The following is a 20097-nucleotide window of genomic DNA, read 5'->3' on the forward strand; positions in this document are numbered from 1 at the left end:
CACAAGTAGGGAGAGTGGGAGAGGGAGAAGCAGGCTTCCCGCAGAGCAGCGAGCCCGATGCGGGACTCAATCCCAGGACCCTGGGATCACGACCCGAGCCGAAGGCAGACGCCCAATGACTGAGCCACCCAGGCGCTCCAATGTGGAAAGATCTTTAAGATATACTGTTAAGAAAGCAAGTTGCAAAATGTATTATATCTTCCTGTTTGGATTTGAGTATTTTTAAAGTATATGAATCCTCTTGTACTAACTACCTGCTTATACCTCCTGGAAGGATATATCCAAAACTCCTACTGGCGAAAGGACTGGAAATCAGCAGCATAAATATGATTCACCTCTCATCCCTGATACCCAGTCTCTCTGGGCCTTTCTACCCCTCTCTCTTCCCCTTGTCAGTGTTCTTTACTTTTCTACTTCCTATCCTCAAATGCTAAATGTTGGTAAGCCCCAGAGCCTATGCGAAGTTCCTTCTCTTCTCCACTCTCCAATAATGACCTCTTTCAGGACCATGGCTTTCAATATCCTCAAATGCTTATGACTCTCAAGTCAAAATTTCTATTCCTTATATCTTCCAGGAAATTTTGAATTGTATAGCAGGTAGGCCACTTAATGTAACCACATGACTGACTAATGGCATTTCAAACTTAATTTGACCAAAAAACAAAAAAAATAGAACTCTTGTTTTTACCATTGAGTCCTTTCCAGCTGAACAAATTAAACCACTATTCCCCCAATTACTGAAGCCAAAATCCAGGAATTATCCTTGATCTCTCTTTTTTAATTACACCCAATATTCAATTTATCAAGGAGAGCTTCCAGTTTTATCTTTAAAACTTCCTATCCCCACCCATTTTCTTCCATCTCTTTGACTATAGTTCTATCTAAGCAACTACCATATCTCATGTGAACCTCTTATAAGACTCCTTGCTCCTGTTCATTTCCCTACAGTCCATTTTTCCCATGCTACCCACAATGGCCCAACTTTCTCTCTTTCTCCGCTTAACACACTCCAATGGCTTCCCCTTGCTCCTGGAACAAATCCTTACTTCTTACACTGGCTGGAAAGCCCTACACACCTGGGCCCTGCTTAGCTCTATGATCTCATCTTAGACTGTTCCATCCCTTTTCCACTCAATTCCATTCACACTGGCTTTCTTTTGTTTCCTCAAATAGACCAAGCACGTTCCTACTCTTGCACCTTTCCATTAGCTGTTTCTTCTGTAGAAAATCTTCTTTTTTCTTGTCATTCAAACCTGTAACAGAGACTAATAATCAGAAGTAGAGTGTTGCCAAAACAAAAGCCTAAAATGTCCTATTGATTTAGCCGTGTGGTGGCAAGAATAAAGGACACTAAAAATCTGGTGACTCTTGCTATGCCACAGCAAAACTTTTGGTAACAGTGTCTCCTGTGATAATTTAGAAGACAAATCATATGCTTATCATGCTAACAACTCTAAGGGAAGCAGGAAAAAAAAAAAAAGGCCAGAACATCACTATGCATTTGCAGCTCCTTGCCACTTTTTGGCAAGTTATTACAAGAGAGATGAGATCAGGCAAGGACTGGCCAGTTTGCAAGAGGTAAAAGGATAGAATATCTACAAGTCTGGGGCTTGACAAGGTTGGAAAACTTTAATAGTGTCTGCAAATCCTAAGCAACAGAAGGTAAAATTGTTTTTGCTCATATCCTTTTTCAAAAACCTTACATGAATCCAAAGGGATAAAGCAATGATTCTCAACTGGGCACAGTTTAGCCCCCCAGGGGATAGTTGATAATGCTGAGAGACACTTTTGGTTCTTGCACCTGAGAGAGAGGAACTACCAGCATCTAGTGAGTAGAGTCTGGGGATACAGACTGGGGATAGAGTCTGGGGATACAGTCTGGGGATACTGCTAAACATCCTTCAATGGACAGGACAGCCCCACATGGTACAGACCTAACCAAGACCTGAAACCATGAAACTCTTACAAAAAAACGTAATAATGAAAAAAGTTCCTTGACATTGGTCTTGGCAATGATTTTATGGGTATGACAGACAAAGCACAAGCAACAAAGCAAAAATAAACAAGGGGGACTACATCAAACTAAAAAGCTTCTGCATAGCAAAACAATCAACAAGATGAAAAGGCAACCTAAATGAAGCGAGAAAATATTTGTAAACCACTATCTTTAAGAGGTTAACATCCAAAAGTAACTCATACAACTCAAAAGCAAAATCACCGCCATTATCATTATCATCATCTTCATCTAATCAAAAATGGGCAAAGAGAGGGCCTCGGTGGCTCAGTTGGTTGAGCATCTGCCTTCGGTTCAGGTAATGATCCTGGGGTCCTGGGCTCAAGCCCCAAGTCGGGCTCTCTGCTCAGCAGGGAGTCTGCTTCTCCCTCTCCCTTTGTGCTCTCTTCCTCTTCCTCTGTGCTCTCCCTCTCAAATAAATAAATAAAATCTTTAAAAAAAGAAAAGGATCTCCTAATGGCCAACAAGTACATGAAAAGGTGCTCAACACCACTAATCATCAGAGAAATGCAAATCGAAACCACAGGGAGGTATCGTCACACACCTGTTAGAATGACTAAAATCAAAAAGACAGGAGGTATCAAGGACTGGTGAGGATGTGAAGGAAAGGAAACACTGTCACTGCAGGTAGGAATGTAAACTAGTACAGCCAGTATAGAAAAGAGTATGGAGGTTCCTCAAAAAAATTAAAAATTGAACTGCCATATGATCCAGCAAACCCACTTCTAGGTATATATTCAAACAAAATCCAATCACTACCTTGAAGAGATATATGCACCCCCATGTTCACTGCAGCATTATTTATATTAGCCAAGACAAACTCTGCAAGGTGATAGATGTGTTAACTAACTTTAATGTGGTAATCATTTTGCAAATATACATATATCAAATCATTACACTGTATACCTTAAACTTACACAATCTTGGTCAATTATATCTCAACAAATCTGGAAAAAAGAGACTTAACTAGTTCAAAATGCCAGTAGTGCTGAGATAGACAAATCCTGTATAAAGATGTGTGGCAAAGGTCAGATGAGGTTTGCCTTCCTGCCCAGTAACACAGGTGCAAGAGCTATGTGGCAATAGATTGGACTGAAACTAAAGATTGAGAAGTCTAAGCTTTCTAAGTTTTTTTTTTTTCCTAATGGAATTCAAAAGAATCCCACAAGATTGCATCAGATTGGCCAGAAATTGCATGTATCACAATACCAAAAAGCAGCTTTATATCCTGCAAAGTGGGTTCCTGGCAAAAACAGAAGGACGATTTGCAATTCATCTCATGCTTAATTACTGGTCAGGTGCCATCAAGGTGACACTGATGTACCAGCTATAAAAATAAATGTTTCATTTAGACATTTTCCAAAGATATTTACAATTTGCAAAGATTTAAAGATCTTTCAGAGATACTTAAAATTGAAAAAGCGTGTTAGTGTATTATACCTTGAGAGTGTATGTGATACACCTTTACATCAGTCATGTACTCAAGGTCTTCTGTTTTACCATTTTTGTCTAGGCTTTTTATGCTATCATGAGGCAATGATTTCTAAATTTCTCCCCCCAAATTTATAATTACTAAGTTAGTGTTTTCACCCCACGTTTCATATTAAGGTTAAAAATTTAGCTAACAGGAAATAAGTCAATCAGAGAAAGACAATTATCATATGATCTCACTGATATGAGGAATTTGAGAAACAAGACAGAGGAGCATAGGAGAAGGGAGGAAAAAATGAAACGAGATGAAACCAGAGAGGGAGACAAACCATAAGAGACTCTTAATCTCAGGAAACAAACTGAAGGTTGCTGGAGTGGAGGAGGGTGGGAGGGATGGGAGGGGCTGGGTGATAGACACTGGGGAGGGTATGTGCTATGGTGAGCGCTGTGAATTGTGTAAGACTGTTGAATCACAGACCTGTACCCCTGAAACAAATAATACATTATATGTTAAAAAAAAAAAAAAGAAGAAGAAGAAGATAGTAGGAAGGGAAAAATGAAGGGGGGGAAATTGGAGGGGGAGACGAACCATGAGAGACTATGGACTCTGAGAAACAAACTGAGGGTTCTAGAGGGGAGGGGGGTGGGGGGATGGGTTAGCCTGGTGATGGGTATTAAAGAGGGCACGTATTGAATGGAGCACTGGGTGTTATACACAAACAATGAATCATGGAACACTACATCAAAAACTAATGATGTAATGTATGGGGACTAACATAATAAAATAAAATTTTAAAAAAATTTAGCTAACAGAAGGAATGTGTATTAATTTAAAATCCATAATGTCAAAAGCTTTTTGAAAATTACATTTACCTTTTCATGATCTTCATTCTCCTCAAACCCTTCATTTTCATCTATAATAGACTTGGTGGTGGTCCCTCTGAATACGAAGGTACAAATGTGGGAAGGATTTAGCCTGAGGCCATAGCTCAAGTCATAAAGGGCTCTTTTGATTTCTTTGCATGAATTCCACATGAGAGCCCGAACACAGTGCACATCCTGGAAAACCTAAAAGTCATGAAAAAGGTAGTTAATCGTTAGGTTTTTTAAAAAGCAGAATCAAAACAAGCACAAAAGATATAAGGCAGGCTAGCAGAGCTGAAAGAGCCCCAGCCCAGGATCTCAGAAATCTGCATTCTGGTCCCATGAGTTGCATGAACTAACAGGGTTGTACTAACTTGCAGTCATGCAGACAATGCACTGGAAACTCAGGGGCACCATTCATATGGTCTAAACTTAGACCATGGGAATGATGCTCCTCAGTGTCGGTGTCCTTTACAACCTGCTAGCCCTTGAGCCCATGTTACTTCAATCAATCAGCTCCCTGGATCTCAAGTTTCCTCATCTGCAAAATGAGAGAACTGAAACAGGTATCTTTCAGGTTTCTCAAGGTATAGACATAACAGTCACCCTCTCCATGCATGTACTTTCATTACAGTCATTAGCTCCACTTATCTTTTTAGAAAACTGTATATATCATTTAGTGATAAATTATTAATAATGTTAATGTGACACTATCAATCTATTTCACTGAAAGTGAAGTTTTTAAAAGCACAGTTTATGAAGTCCATGTATAGTAGTAAATAAGCTATAATATAATGTTACTGATCACAGTAATTTATAACTTACTTAAGTCTTCCTCAATTTCATTCTTATATCCCAAGGTGCACAATTTCCACTGACTTAAAAACTAGTCAAGGGGATATACGGTGGCACAGACAGACATAAAAACAGGAAGAAGTAATTATAATATCTAAAAAAATAGCAAGCAGAGATGACAAGGAAAAGAATCATAGGAAGAGTGCACCATTATTAGGCATTTATTTTACTTTTAAAATTTGTCAAACTATTGGGTTCAGTATGTCCAAAGAAATAGCTTTGCTTCTCTCACCTACCCTAAGTCAATGTAGAAAACATCAAGAGTCAGTATATTTTTCCATAGTCTCTCTTTACATTTTATTGTCAAGGACAAAATGGACAATAAATGCATACAATATTCTGATTAATATTTATTTACATAATACATTCATAAATAGTTACAATTCACTGAACGTCACCACAAGACATGCTGAAATTCTCACATATTTATAAAGTGAGAAAAAGGTTAAAATAAAAATGGGTCACTGGATAATCTGAAAGCATTTGATGTCAGTAAAGGGCTTCCCACATGAACCTAGACTAGCAGAGGTGCTTTGGTCATGGCTCGGATTGGAAGCGAAGATCAGTAGATATAGAAGGCTAGAGAAGAAAGTAGAACATCAATCTGAGTGGAAAACTGGCTTTAATAATTCTTTACTTCTTTGAATAGAAAACTAATAAAATGCTTGAGAAGGCTTTGACAAAGCTTAGTAAGATAAAATGCAATTGTTTCCCCCTCAAAACTTAATAATTTAACTGTTCAAATACCTGGGGATGAAAGTGGAGATTATCAGGAGCTTTTGCATCCTATGCTAAGGTACTAAGTTTCTATTGCTAAGTAACTAATTACTGCAACACAAAGACTTGGGCCAGGGCTGGGCTCTCATCTGGAGGTTCAACTAGGGAACGATTGATTTCCTCACTCATGTGGTTGTTGGAAGCATTCACTTCCTTGCAGCTACAGAGACTAAAAACAGCAAGTGAGGAGAGAGATAAAAGTCTACTGGGAAGACAGGATCTAGTACAATGTAACAAAATCACTATAGTGACATCCCATTATCTTTACCATATTCTATTCGTTAGAATCAAGTCATAGGTCCTGCAGGAAAACGTAGTAACATCAGGAAATGGGGATCATGGGGAGTACCTTAGAGTCTGTTTGCCACAGTCTACCCTCTGGCCATCAATGATTCACATCTCTTCCACATGCAACATTTTCTCTTTGTAAGATTCCCAAGAGTCTCGATGCATTAAAGCCCGAGCACAAAGTTCAAACTCTCAACATCTAAAAAAGATCCAGGTGCAGATTAGGCTCCTGGTTATGATCTATTAAGCGTAGCTCCTGAGAAACAATTCTTCTCCATATGCAGATCTGTGAAACTAAAGTTATCTGTCCCAACGTACCCAGCATGCAATGGTGGGATAGGTGAAGGAAAACAGCTATGGACATTCCAGTTCATTAAGGGGGGAAATGGAAGGTAAAAAAGTGTTACCAACCCATAGCAGTTGGTATCAAAAATCAGTTTAGCCAGACAGAAGTTGGGAGTTCCTTTATTAAGTTTCAGTAATTCTCCATGGCTCTCAGCCCAGTCATCTGGGATCTTGGTTCTGCCCTTTGAATCATCTTTTCTTTTTCATAAATGATAGCAAGTTTTATCAGCCTCCTTGCTGACAGGAAAATGTTGGGAGTCCAACAGCCTCCTTTCAGTTTGTACTCTCTTTCCACGAAAAATGGAAGTGTTTCTGCTGAAATAATTTTCTCAAAAATTTTGTGTGTCTCCCATGGATTTCAATGGGCTCATTCCATGAGATGAAAGCTATACCCACACATCTTTCCAAGATAATCTTTTTTCTATCTTTGGCTCCCATTGAGATGCTTGAAGAACAACAAACTAAAGCTTCCTAGAGTCCCTAGGGTTTGATTGAGAGGATCTGTCAGGAAACCCTTAATCTCTTGAAAAGACCTTTGTGTGATGGAATACTCTGACCTTTTGATCTTTCTGAAGATTAAACAAATGGTTGTACAGTCACGTCCTCAGCTTTGTCTCTAGATCACATTGCCTTAATTCTAGCATCTTTCATCATCTGCAGAGACAGAGAATTTTCAAAATCATCAGGTCCTGCTTCCCTGATATTTAATAGTTCTTTCCACAATCTCTCTCTCTCTTCTCACACATTTTCCTGTAAGTGCCTTTAACACTTGGCTTGGAAATATCTTCAGCTATGTTTCTGCTTTCCACATAACTGCCAGAAACAATTTTTCTAACTTTGTGCTATTACATAATGAGAATCCCTTGTCTTCCATTTCTCAGTAACATGCTCCTCACTGCCTTCTGGATCCTCTGACCCTCTGACAGGGTCCTTAAAGCCCAGGTTTCTACTAACAACCTGTTTGAAGCAAATTAGGCCTTCTCTAGTATGACACTTAAAATTTCTATAGACTTCACATACTGTCTGGTTTCCAAGCCCCTCCTACATTTTTAGGTATTTGCTACAACAGCATCCCAGTTCCAGATGCTAAAATCTGTGTTTGTTATTGTTGCATACCAAATCACCACAAACTTAATGATTTAAAACAACACACACTTATTATCTTGTAGTTTCTGTGGGCCAAAGGTGTGGACATGACTTGGGTCTTCTGCTTAGAATCTCACGAGGCTATTATCAAGGTGCTGACTAGGGTGACCTGCTTTTTTTTTTTTTTCTTAGTTTTTATTTTAATCACCCAGTGCTCATCACAACAAGTGACAAGTGCACTCCTTAATCCCCACCACTAACTGGGTGACATTCTTATTTGAAGGCTCAGCTAGGGGGAATTTTCTTCCCTGCTTAAGAGGTTGTTGGCAGCATTCTGTTCTGTATGGCTATAAAATTTATGGCCCTTATTTCTTCAGAACCATCCAGGTAAGAGAGAGAGTGAGTCTACTAGCAAGATGGAGTATTACAGGATGTAATGCAATCATGAGACTGACATGCAATCACCTGTGCCACGTTCTATTGGTTAAAATCAAATCACAGTTTCTACCCACATTTAAGGGGAAGGGATTACCTGTGAACACCAGGAGACAGGGATCAGACACCTCAGATCTTTCACTCTTTTCCATAAGTCAATGATCCTTTTCTCTACTGCTCCCTCATATCCTATTTTTCCATGAAATGAGAGCATTAGAAATCCCTCATCTCTGAGCCTATTTCTTCTATATTCTGTTTCTTCTAACTGAAATGTTTTGGTCCAGTTCTAACTGTTGGTGCATGCCTGTGTTGGTTAAGCTCCTTAATACTCCAGAGTGGAAGTCAGCTCTGCCCTCAACTCAGGTGACTGTCCAAATATTGGGTTCAACTCTACCTACACAGATTCTTTCTATCTTGGGATCTTAGCAGAAAATATAACTTTGGCCCATCTGCTTTAAGAAAGCTATCTATGGGAGGCTATAGGAAAGATAACACAGAATCTATGTTCCTTTTATTACATTCTGTTTTCTGCTTGGTATACAGTGATGAAGAAGACATGGTCTCTGTCCTGAGTGACTGACAATCTAGTGAGGGAGACAGATATAAGCAGATAATGGCCAAATGTCTATAATGTGCTATAGAAAAGATATTCAAGCAAAGGCCTTCTGGACTGAGGAAATTAAAATAGTTTGCTGTGTCTGAATCAGATGTGAAGTGCATAAAGGGAAGGAAAGTTAAAAAATAAAGCTAGGAGAATTAAAGGTGGGTGAACAGCTACCAGCTTTTAATTTTTCAAGTTAAAAGAAATCTGGGTCTTCTCCTGCAGGCAGTAAAGAGCCACCAAAGAATATTTTATATGAAAGTAAAAAAACATTTTTTTTTAAGTAGGCTCCATGCCCAGCATGGAGCCCAACGTGGGACTTGAACTCACGACCCTGAGATCAAGACCTGAGCTGAGATCAAGAGTCGGACGCTTAACCAACTGAGCCACCCAGGTGCCCCTAAAACAATTTTTAATACCATCTGGGGAAGATAACTCTGGTAAAAGACCATCAAAAGCTAATACAGTAGTCCAGATGTAGAAATAAAGAAGGAATCAACTCAAGGAGCATTTTAGAAGTTTAGCTGACAGGTGATGGTCTCTGGATGAAGGAGACGGGAGTCTGAAATAACTCTGAGCTGTTTCTCTTAGGTAAATTCCTGAAAGATGGAACTATGAATCAAGATAGGGAACAGAGGAAGAGACACAGACTTGAGGAGAAAGGGTCAGGAATGTGGAATCTTGTGTGAAATTGGATACAGCATCAGTGTCTGCGTTCAAGCTATTTACACCACTCTCGGCTTAACCCACAAAGCGGATTTCTCTCCAAGTTTGGTTTTAGGAGATCTAGGAGGTAAAGGCTAGAAACAAAGTGATATTCATTCATGTTCCAAGGGATGAAAGCTTTGCTCTTCTGGCACCCACAGTACGGTTTTCCTAACTGGTAAAAAAAAAAAAAAAAATCCATGACCTCCCTCATAAACAGTTCTGTGTTTGAACTTCTATGTTTAAGTGTCTCCTGGGTATATGAAGATGTTGTCCCACGCATTTTTAAAATCCCAGAGCTGAAATCAAGCTGATTGTTTGTGAGTTATAAATGTATAAAAACATCCTGGTATATAAAGCACTTGACACTTCAAAATAATGGCTTTTTGTTAATTACTGCTTATGTACAGTGACCATGAGGTCTCTCGTGGAAACTTAATTTCATAGAGGAAACAGGTTGAAAATATAGCCCAATTCAGAGGGAAATGATGCATCTTACCACATACTGCATGAGAATATGCCATTCTTGAAAATACTGGTGTGGAAGAAAGTTTCATATTTACAGCCAATGCTAGAGTCACCCTGGAAAGAAGTGAAGAATACCATTTATACACTATGAATTAGAAATTTTATTATTAAAGCATTATAACAACATTGCAGAACATTTGAAAAATAGAGGGAAATATGTAATCTCACTATCCTTAAATAAGTTACAACCTATTTTATATGTTCTCTTTGGTATTCTGTACATAATTGTATAGAGTTAATAACAGCCTACATTCTATTTCATATTTTCACTTAACATTCTATCTAAGGCATTTCTGTGTTGCCATGTGAGGTTCATTATCATTTCTACTAGTCACACAATCTTCTAACAAGTAGATCTTCCCTAATTTACCTAGTATGATATGATATTATTATAGGCTATTTTTTCTTCCAATATTTTTGCCATTAAAGATAATACTGCAATGAACATCTTCCTCAACAAGGTTTTCCCCTTAGTTTAGTTTTGTGAGATAAATTCAATAAATTGGCTTGCTAGTTAAAATACTATGGCTCTTTTAATGTCCCCAGTAGCCAAACTATGGAAAGAGCCTAGATGTCCATCAACAGAGGAATGGATAAAGAGTACGTGGCAATGGAATACTAGGCAGCCATCAAAAAAATGAAATCTTGCCATTTGCAACAACATGGATGGAACTAGAGGGTATTATGCTAAGCGAAATAAGTCAATCAGAGAAAGACAAGTATCCTATGATCTCACTGATATGAGGAATTTGAGAAACAAGACAGAGGATCATAGGGAAAGGGGGGGAAAGTGAAACAAGACAAAACCTGATAGGGAGACAAACCATAAGAGACTCTTAATCTCAGGAAACAAACTGAGGGTTGCTGGAGTGGAGGGGGATGGGAGGGGTGGGGGGGTGCTGGGTGATGGACACTGGGGAAGGTATGTACTATGGTGAACGCTGTGAATTGTGTTAGACTGATGAATCACAGACCTGTACCCCTGAAACAAATAATACATTATATGTTAATTTTAAAAAAAATACTATGGCTGTTTCTATGGCTCTTGATTTATACCCCCTCACTGTTCTTCAAGAGGGTTGCATTATTCATCTTCCCACTTGCATAGTATAAAAATACCATTTTCATTATACCTTCTCAATCATTTCTTTTAACTCATCTGAGTGAAAACAACTTATTTTGCCTTTTAATTTGCATTTTATGATTACTAGCAACCACAAACATTTTTACTGTTTCCTAAATAGGCCTACTTCTTTGATGACATTTTGTTTATATGTTTGCCAGTTATATTGGGGTCCTGCTTTTTCCCTTATAACTGAATGTACTCTTTATATGTCATCTTGAGCTCTGATTATATACAATAAAACACTTGTCTCTGTCATTTCTTTGGTGCTGCAATTTTTCAGAGCGATTTAATGAATTGCCAAATATAAAAATTAGCTGGGACAAATCTAACAATATTTTTATACCATAATGGCATTAGCACAATTAGTTCTTTATTAGTTCTTTATTTTAAATCACCTCTCTTACTTATCTTGACAGGACCCTACAAGACTACTCCCAGGACTTTTGCTATTCCTTTAGGGCTGACTTATGCCATCATTTCAAATGCGTTTCCTGTAACTGCACTCAGTTTTTATTTTATTTTTTAAAGATTTTATTTATTTACTTGATAGAGAGAGAGAGTGCACAAGCAGGGAGAGCAGCAGGCAGGGAGAGAGGGAGAAGCAGGCTTCCTACAGAGCAAGGAGCCTGATGTGGGTCTTGATCCCAGGACCCTGGGATCATGACCCGAGCTGAAGGTAGACGCTTAACCAACGGAGCCATCCAAGCACCCTGCACTCAGTTTTTAAAAACAAGGTGAAAACCCGAGAGGCTGTAAAGGGAGCTATAACATTAGTTACACATTAATATAAATCAATCCACATCCTTGGAGATTATAACTTTTAAAATACATCTAAACAGACACATACAAAATTATAATAAATATACTTTCAAAACAAATGCATCACACAGAAAATTTTTTGAAAATGAAAAATAAGCATTTATTTTAGTTTGCAAGCAAATACTATCTTCAGTGTCTGTCCAAGAGTGATCAACACCCCTGGGACACAGCACAACTGCAAAGTGAAAGGGAAGATCACAGATTTTAGAGTCAGAAAATCTGAGTTCAAATCCTAGCTTTGCCAATTAGAAGTAACTGAGTGAAACTGACCTTGTTAATCCACATCTGTTTCTCATCTACCAAATATAACAATAGCTTCCTCTATGCTCCGCACAGGGAGCTTGGAATGCTTGATCCCACATTCTTATAACATCACTATAAGGCAGGAAATATAGATTCCATTTCACCGGGAGATCTCTGACTTCTCTATTGTTTTCCTGACTTCTCTATTTAAACAATAATCTCCCCTACACTCCACACTTCCCTTTCCCATTATCCTCCTTCATTGTTCTCCATCGCACAACACACCATCTTACTACTTATCAACTTCTTATGCTTATGGTCTGTATTTTGCCACTAGAAAGTAATCCCCAGAGCAGGGATTTTGCTTTTCTCACTGCTCTATCTTCGGCACCTAGTTATCTGTTGAATGAACAAACTGGGATACCACTCTTACCCCAGGTGTCTCCTATCTCCTCCCTCTACTATATATAATTTCTTTTAAAAATTATTTAACAGGAGCACCTGGGTGGCTCAGTCGGTTAAGCATCTGCCTTCGGCTCAGGTCATGATCCCAGGGTCCTGGGATCAAGCCCCACATCAGGCTCCTTGCTCGGCAGGGAGCTGCTTCTCCCTCTCCCTCTGCTGCTCCCTCTGCTTATGCTCTCTCACTCTGTCAAAGGAAAAAAAAAAAAAAACACCAAATATATAATCTTTAAAATAAATTAATTAAAAATAAAAATTATTTAATAGACAAAAGTACATTCTACATAATATGACAAACCCATTGATTTTTCATTTGTTAGTGAATCAGTAAATGAGAGAACACTGTTGACTGCAAAAACTTCAGCAATATGCTTGAAATCCTCCTGTACAGTTTAAAAATGTTGTTTTAGGCTGGAGTGTCCAATCTATTCTTCCCATTTATTTGAAATTGAGAATACACGTTAAAATTTCAAGACATGAGATTGTGCATACAATAGAATCTTTGGGCCTGATGGTGAATCTGGTGGAATTCTCCAAGCTGGATATCAACGTCTGAGTCAGTGTGAATCGATGGAGCTGAAGAGTCTTCAAATCCAGTTTGTATATTATTCTGTACAAATCTATTAAACGAGGCAACAATTTTCATCTTATAAATCCATGTGGGAAAAGAACCATAAAAATAATTTTCTCGTGTGGCTGACTAGAAATGACAGCTTTGGAAACAGAAAGCTAAGTCACTTCCTAGCTCCATCACTTCTTGGCTATGTGACTTAGGAATCTCCTAAGCCTTAGTTTCCACATTTGTAAATGCCCATAATACATTAAAACAAATACATTATACATACATAATACATTAAATACATTATACATACAAATACATTATACATACATAATACATTAAAACAAATACATTATACATAATACATTAAAAACAAAAAACAAAAAATTCTTCACTGGGTCTAGGGTCTCCCTCCATGATATGGCTTTAGAGCAAGCTGGATATATGGAGGTTGTGAGGCTTGAATGGGGTCCGTAAGGGAAGTAAGCAGCACAGTGTCTTATGAGATGGAGAAACTCAGTAAATTAACTTCTCTCCTCCGCTCCTTTCACTGGGAGGTAGTATAAGGATTTCAGAGGAGGGAGTTTGAATCCGAGTTCCCTCACTACCAGCTCTGTGACCTGGGGCATGTTATAGATCACTCTGTGCTTCCACTAATCCATCCATATGATGTCACTGAGGATAGTGCCAGTAGGTTTCTTGTGAAGACCCAGGGAGAAAATTCATGTGCAGTGCTTAGCGCTTTGCCTGACAGACGCTAAGTGCTCAGGGAGAGGGTTTAGTAGTAGTAGTAATAAGAATATCAGCGTCCTTTATTCTTGCCATCACACTGCTAAATCAATAGGATATTTTAGGCTTCTACTATCTACTCCACTTCTGAGTATTAGTCTCTATTACAGGTTTGAATGACAAGAAAAAAAAAAGATTTTGGACAGAAGAAACAGCTAATGGAAACAGTCGGAAGGGCTAATCTCTCTCCTTAAGCTTGTGATATTAGACACATATTTAATGTAAAACAAAAGAAAAATTCTGTTCTTCACAAAAGTCTCTCATTTACATATTTGAGAGTGATATCACTTTAGGAAACACAGAAGATACTACGGTTGGTAGGATTTGTACCTTTCTCCATGTTCCAAATTCTCGACACAGAGTACATATGCCCTCTACAAGCTGAAAAATATTTACTCAAAAAAAAAAAAAAAAACATGAGACAGCATAAAATATTCAGAAAAATGGTTTATGGTCCTGCCCGAGGCGAATCGAGCAATGTGTTGTGTTTCTGGCCTGGAGAATTTCATGTATTTTACATGATGTCATGTGGTTGCTGCTGCAAACACATTGGCTGTCAGTCACCTTCAAATAAACGCGCTGTGAGAAAACCAGCACATTACCGTCCTACAATTTGCTCCTTGAGAATTCTAAGCAATAGCTCCCCAGGTTTACCTTTGCGATGGAGGCAATTTTTACAGCATTTAATTGCTACATGGCTTCCTTGTGGAGATTCAGGTTTTAGAGAGCTACAGCCAAATGAAAATGTCTCACAGAGAGCAGAAAGATAAACATGGTGTCAAAAGTACTTAAGGTATTTTAGGTTTGGTTTTGTTTCATTTCATTTTATTTTTTTAAGTAGCAACCTTAAGGCTAAGTTCAAAGTATAGAACAGATTATTCTTTCCACCCCTTATCTAATGTCGTCCCTGAAGTCAGGTTTCAGTTGCCTTAATCTCTTCAATGCCGCCAAGAACAGACCGGTCGAAGACACACAGAGCTGAAGCAAGCTCACAATGCTATGATCACACTTTCACGGATCCCTGCACAGCGCAGCCCCAAGCCTTCACTGGTCTAGGAGCGTGGCCGCTGTTTGAAATTGCAGTCACATTCTTTTATGTTACAAACTAGCTTAGAGTCTCCTCTTGAAACGGTGACACACGCTTCCTGCGGGAGCAGCATAGGCAGAACAGTCCCAGGGCTGGCTCCAGCAGCTGGTCACTATGGTGATGTGATAACCACATACGGTTATCCAAAACTTCATTCTTAAAATCTCAACCACCGTTATTTTCAATATTTTTCAATGCTACAAGTTATGTGTCACAATTTTAAAGTCTTTAAGTAGATATCCCTTTCCAGAAAGAATATGTATTTCTTTCTGACACTACTGATTCTAAATATGCTCTTATTATATCTAAACGGGACTCTGAGGTACCCAAAGCGCTGAACCAAACCAACCAGGCACAGCTCAGTGCTCTGATTCAACAATGGGGGATTAAAAACAAAAAACAGAATATTCTTCACTGGGTCTAGGGTCTCCCTCCATGATATGGCATTGGAGCAAGCTGGATATATGGAAGTTGGAAGAGAGTGTGAGTCTTCTAGCTGACTGCATCTGTTGTTGCAAAGCCACACTGAGACACATCAGAAAGAGCCAGGGACCCAGATTCAGCTCAGACCTCCAGGCCCAACTCAGGGAGCTTTCTCTGATGGGAGTCACTCAAACACTCTGTGCTTCAATTCCCCCCCCCCCCGCCCCCAAATAAGATGAAATGAATCAGGATGAACTCTTGAGGTCCTTCTCTTTGCTGACATTCTGTGATTCTCTGACTTCGCTGGTACCTAAGCTCTGGGCAAGATTTTGGGGGCTTGACCTGGAAGCACTTAAGAAAAGCAACAATTCACTCTTTCTGTCTACCCAAAACAAATGATGACATCGCAGAAACAAAATAAGATTTAAAAGCAAATAATACAAAATAAAGTGTAGTAGTATCTACCTCTGTTTACACTTAATATTTATAATAGTTTCTGAAGGTCACCAATCACCACCTACTTCCCAAATCTGTTTTTTTCTCATTCATCTCTCTCCTTTATTTCTTTGAAAGGCTTAACTGTCTTTATTTTGTGCTCATCTTTTGGGAACGTGTCTCCTAGCCGGGGTCTTAGCCCTACTCTGGTTCTCCTCCCACCTTTATGACTGTTTCTGATTTTAGCTTTCTCTTCTTTTCTCCCATCTTTAACTATGTATTTACCATAAAGTTCAACTCCATTTTCTCTACTCTTCTTTCTGTATATGCACTTGCATACTTTCTTAGCCTACCTTTTTTATGTTAAAGATTCTCTACTCTGTATCCACAGTGCAAGTTTCTACCCTAATCTTGTATGTCTAACTGTCCAGAGAGCAGATCTTTTTATATCCTGACATACATCATTCTAATATGTCCAAAATTTCATTTCCTTCTTCTCCATTTGCCAAGAAAAATCCAGGCTAGATCATTTCTCCAGATCTTTCATTTTCACTAATAACACCACTCTTATCTCAAGCCTCTAGCCTCAAAAGCTTCAGACATCTTTTTGTATTCTGCTGTGTTTAAGGGGGAGTCAGACTGCCTGCGTTCACATCTCCAGGTGGCCACTTACTGGCTTTCTGACCTGGGCAAGTTATTCAACCTCTCTGTGACTCAGTTTCGTCATTTGTAAAATGGGGATGATAAGAATACCTACCTCACAGGAGAAGTGCAAGAGATAAAGTGTTGTTCTATTATAAAGTGTTTAGCACAACGTCTGCCATAGGCTAACTGTTCAGTAAAAAATAGCTAACCAAGCAAACAAAATAACTGAAGTATATTAATGCCAGGAAAAACAACAAGCTGTACAAGAAAGGAAATGTAGCCATCATACACTATGTGTGGGACATCTGTGAATAATAACTGTCCTAATGATGTAAATACTAAATATGGACCTAACCGAACACTGTGCAATAATTAACATTGGGAGGATGGAGAGAGGGCGAGTACGTGTGGAGTGCGTGCAGCTAGCAGTGTGAGTGTGTGCGTGTGTGTGTGTGTGTCCAGAGATAGTCTCTGTCTGAGAGAGATGATTTAAGAGAGCTAAGTCATCATCCTTCAGCGTGGAAAGCCAATATGAAATGACTAGAACAGAAACATCAAAAAATAGCACTATATGCATGTTATTGAGAAATACAGATGTAAATTATAGGAGAAAACCATTGAATTGAAAGACTTGGAGCAGGAATCCGGGTTGGGATGAGGTAATATCTGAGGGCTACTCTTTGTTCCTTAAAAACCTTATAGCAGTATTTGACTTAAACACTCTATCTAAATATCACTTTGATAAAAATAAAACATATTACAGTAATTCATTAAATCATGAATTATGTGTTTAGAAGTCATATAAATCCTGAGAAAATGCGGATATTTGAAGAAAGGTATCATTTGTACATTTTAATTTCCCCATTGAACCTGTAGCCTAAACTGAAAATATAAACTGATTCAGAAAATGGTTAGAAAAATTCATGATAAATTTATAGACAAGACATAAAAAAAAAATGTAGGAATGTCTGAATGACAGCTTAGCCTTTTTTTTTTTAAGATTTTATTTATTTTTATTTGCTAGAGAGAGTGCACATATGCAAGAGAGAGTGAGCGAGAGTACAAGCAGGGGGAGCAGCAGGCAGAGGGAGAAGCAGGCTCCCTGCTGAGCAAGGAGCCCAATGCGGGGCTTGATCCCAGGACCCTGGGATCATGACCTGAGCCAAAGACAGATGCTTAACCAACTGAGCCATCCAGGCATCCCTACAGCTTAGCCGTTTTAGGTATCATGAAAAGCAACCATGAGCTCCAAAAAATATCCCTCATCATTGTTAGGAACAGAAGGCCAACTCGAAATCTGACCTGCAGTCCAACAAGCAGGGTTTCTACAAGTGTGGGTATTTATTCCAGTGGTGGTCACGCCCAAGATGATTTTGGTAATACTGCCCAAAATAATCTTGGCAAATCATCTTTTCTATTTAAGCATGACTCTTGTCATTTTTATTGTTCTATAATCTCTCCATCAGATATCATTGCCACCAACATACTTGGAACAATATTTATGGAAACCAATTATTTGCAAAGCATATTGAATCTCACTGATTGAAACTACAATTTCAGCACAGTTAAAAAAAATCCTCTAAATATGTGCTGCCTAATAAATTTAGATGGGTTTGTTATTCTTCCCTAAAAAACAATGAGATCAAAAAAATTTATGGTAATTAATAAAAACGAGGAATTCAAAATCTCCACTTAATAATTTTTAGTAAGTAATGGTTTAGAAGATGATGTGTTAAAATGGTTAGGTGACATTAAGATGGTGAGGAGGACTGGGAGAGCCTTCACTGGAAAATGCCTTGGCACTGATTTCTGTTTTGTTGTGGCTTGTTCCAGTGAGCTTCTGAATGCCAATCATATCTCAGAAGCATGAAAACCCCATCCCTGCTATTGAGCTCTGAATGAGTGGGGTGGCTTTCTGAGGAGGAGAAGTGCCAGTAAGATGCAAAGCCAAGTGCTGGTTGGCAAAATGAAGGTTTCATCACAGAAGATACAGAGAAACGGTCCTGCAAGTGCACATTCAAGCACTTGGCGTAGCTTTAGTTCTACCTCTTCAATATCTTCAAGAGGAAGAAAATAAGTTAATCAGAACAGTTATTCTGATCTGAACATGCGAATGAATGAAAATCATCTGGAACCAAAAAAAAAAGGTGAATGCTTCTGAAATCAACACTGCTGGTGCCAACATAGAAAATACAACAGGCCTTGATGAGACTTCTTTCACACTTGGGTTACAAGGCATGCTGATGAGCACGTTTCCACAGCCTGCCATGAAACAAGTTTGTCTGCTCAGATGTTTCTTTCCCCCAATCTAAGAAACCGAGTTTTGAAGTATCACAATGAATTAAGAATGTTTTCACACACTGCTTTCTTGCCCAAAAGTCACACCATCTTGGTTCCTAATTCTTCCCCTTCTCCGTCAGTGAAACAGTACGAAAAGAACTCCAAATCTGCTTCTGTGATCCCCACGTTAAAATTTGCATGTGTTTTAAATTCAGACTCATATTTAAAAGGCTTCTCTCAAAGTTTAAAAGAATGAGATTCATTAAGAAGGTGATACATTCATACTTAGTTCTCCAAACTGACTGCTCAATGAAATTGCCTGGGAGCTTTAGAAAGGACTCATCAGCCCCAGAGGTCCTGAGGTACAGCCAGCGTACCCAAATTTTCGAAGCTCCCCAGGACAGTGTGATGTGCAACCCCTGGTGAGAAGTACTGCTCTGGAGAACTGCACACTACAAAGTTTATACGTTTATCAGCCTCGTTGGCTTGTACTCTCCTGGTGCCGAGTGGATAGATTTGGTTTTTCTGTCTACTACTTTGATTTCTGTTTTGTTCTATTCTTTGCAAAGGTGAATCCAACAGAAGGATGTTACATAAATAATTTAAGAAGGACCTACAAATAACTGCTTCTGACCCAGGCTCACTGGTTTTTCTGAACTGCAAATTAAAAAAACCCACTATGTTGTATCCATAACAGAATACCTGTTAGGGTAATAATATTAAAAAAACAAAAACAAAAAACCTCAATAATGAAAATCATTATACTTTGCACTTTTCATTTCAGAAATTCATTTCTATTTTCAAAGATCATCTTATTATTACCCATAAGAAGACTCTTTGGCAAGAAAGTCAGAAATTACCAGTTGAGCTAAAGGAATGTGAGGGTCAGATAGCTGGTATATTTCTGGTTGCTTTAGAAAGTCCAGTCCTTCACTGTAATATTCAACAACCTAAAATTGGAAGGGAAAAGGGAGGTTAATGGCTTGGTCATATTAATTTTTGGAATTTTATTTCCACCCTTATAATTACATGGCACAGCCCTATTTTAAGAGCAATGAAAAGTCACCGAAGTCTCTTTAGTACAGGAATAACATGATTTCCCCATAGGAAAACTAGAAGAGGATGAGGTAGAAAAACATGAGTTCCATTTGGGGCTCCTGAATTTGAAATGTCTTCATGCATCCAAGTAGATGTGTCAATTAGTCAGTTGGTTGCTCTGTGAGAGGAGAAGGAAATTTTTAGGTTTCTATAAAGAGAAGGTAACTGAAATTATGGGCAAGATGAAGGGGACTCGGGAAAG

Source organism: Phoca vitulina, unplaced genomic scaffold (genome assembly GCF_004348235.1).
Source record: "Phoca vitulina isolate PV1807 unplaced genomic scaffold, GSC_HSeal_1.0 scaffold4, whole genome shotgun sequence".
Lineage (NCBI taxonomy): Eukaryota > Metazoa > Chordata > Mammalia > Carnivora > Phocidae > Phoca > Phoca vitulina.